At 45.4% G+C, this 2,146-nt stretch overlaps 1 pseudogene; it reads right to left on the bottom strand.

Moving 5' to 3' along the window:
• Nucleotides 1-585: 585 nt before the first annotated feature.
• LOC114199688 (heterogeneous nuclear ribonucleoprotein A1-like) lies at nucleotides 586-1,585 on the bottom strand (annotated as a pseudogene).
• Nucleotides 1,586-2,146: the final 561 nt, after the last annotated feature.

Here is a 2,146-nt window from a genome sequence, read left to right as displayed (position 1 = left end):
CTAATATAACTTGGTGGTTTTTGTAGTTTTTTTAAGATTTGATTTATTTATTTGACACCGAGAGAGAGAGAGAGAGAGAGAGAGAGAGAGAGAGAGCGAGAGCGAGCAAGCACAAGCAGGGGGAACAGGAGAGGGAGAAGCAGGCTCCCCGCTAAGCAGGAAGCCGGAGGCAGGGCTCCATCCCAGGACCCTGGGATTATGACCTGAGCCAAAGGCAGATGCTTAACCGACTGAGTCACCCAGGCACTCTTTTGTGTTTTTTTGTTTTGTTTTGTCTTTTAAAAAGACACATTTATTCAGCGTCATGATCAGACTATTACATTTAGCAATCAACAGCATGGGTGCAAAAAAAAAAAAATCTACATTAAAACCCTTTGTTGGAATGCTTTACACTTTCCACAGAACAGAAACTAAAATAACCTGTTTTACAGTTAGTCACAAATACAGTCCTTGAGTTTTTTGCCCATACACATGAGGATTGTCTAAAACATGTCTTCTTTGTAGCAGCTCGGGCCTGCCGCCACTGTGCTTGGCTGAGTTCACAAATCTCTGTAACCTGTAGCTTCCCCGTCCCTCCTCTGGCTCTCCTCTCCTGCTAAGCTTTGTTTCCTGGCAGTAATTAAAACCTTCTGCCACTGCCGTAGCTACTGCTGCTGCTGGAACCACCATAGCCACCCTGGTTTTGTGGTTTGGCAAAGTATTGGCCTCCTGGACCACCCTAGGGGCCAGAGCTTCTGCCTCCAAAATTTCCTCCTTTCATGGGTCCAAGGTTTGAGGATTGATTGTTGTAACTGCCAAAATCATTATAGCTTCCGCCACCTCCAGAGCTGCTTCCATCATTACCAAATCCGTTGTAGGCATCCCCACGGCCACCTTATCCACCACCGCCTCGACTGCCACCAGAGCCACCTCGGCCACTGAAGTTCCCTCCACGACCAAAGTCGTCATTCCCACCAGAACCACCTCCACGACCAGCACCAAAGCTTCCAGAACCACTTCGACCTCTTCAGCTGGATGAAGCACTAGCCATCTCTTGCTTAGGTAGGGCTTTCCTTACTTCACAGGTGTGGCCATTCACAGCATGGTATTTTTGAATGACAATCTTGTCTACAGAGTCATGGGCATCAAATGTTACGAAAGCAAAACCTCTCTTTTTGCCACTGCCTCGGTCAGTCATGATCTCGATCATTTCAATTTTCCCATACTGTTCAAAATAATCTCTTAGAAGATCTTCTTCAGTGCCTTCTTTAAGGCCACCAACAAAAGTCTTTCTCACAGTTAAGTGGGCACCAGGTCTTTGAGAACCTTCTCTTGAGACAGCCCTCTTTGGTTCCACAACTCTCCCATCCACCTTGTGTGGCCTTGCGCTCATGGCCGCATCCACCTCCTCCACAGCGGCATACGTGACAAACCCAAAGCCTCTGAAGTGCTTGGTGTTTGGATCTTTCATTACCACACAGTCCGTAAGCGGTCCCCGTTGCTCAAAATGGCTCCTCAGACTCTCATCGGTTGTTTCAAAGCTCAAACCTCCGATGAAGAGTTTCTGCAGCTGTTCAGGCTCTTTGGGAGACTCTGACTTAGACATGAGGGCGGTGGGAGGGGAGACTTTAACGATGCTTACTCGGCGGCGTCCACGGGCAGAAAGGAGTAATCTAACGAATTATCTCTGTTTTGTTTTGTTTTTATTGCAGAATCTGAAAGCCACTCACTCACAACACTCCTGAGGCCATCCATCACCTGGGGCCTGCAAGGTAATGACCTCTAGACTAAGTGATATTCCAGGACTCTTAGAATTCCATGCTACCCCTTTAATGAATCTGTTGTTTTTTGGGTAGTCATATCTGTGTCTCTAGTTTATTCTTTCAGTAAATATTTGAGTACCCATTATAAGCTGGAAACCATGGTCAATTAAAAAAAAAAAGAAAAAGAAAGAAAGAAAGAAAAGAAAAAAAGAATGACAGGGTTTCTACTTTTAGGCGAGCAAATGCGAGAGCTAAGTGAAATGCACCTATGTAGAATAAGGCTTCCTGAATAATTAGGCTTGTTGAAAAAGTCTAAGGAAAGGCAGACCTGCTTCTTTAGCCAGATGCACAATCTTTCTGAGGCTTGATATTTTCATCTGTAAAATGGGGAGAATAATACCTGT

This window comes from Eumetopias jubatus, unplaced genomic scaffold (assembly GCF_037043125.1).
Source record: "Eumetopias jubatus isolate StellerSeaLion01/CBP00866 unplaced genomic scaffold, mEumJub1_p1.0 scaffold_12, whole genome shotgun sequence".
NCBI classification, from domain to species: Eukaryota; Metazoa; Chordata; class Mammalia; order Carnivora; family Otariidae; genus Eumetopias; species Eumetopias jubatus.
This window is presented reverse-complemented; position numbering and strand designations above follow the sequence as displayed.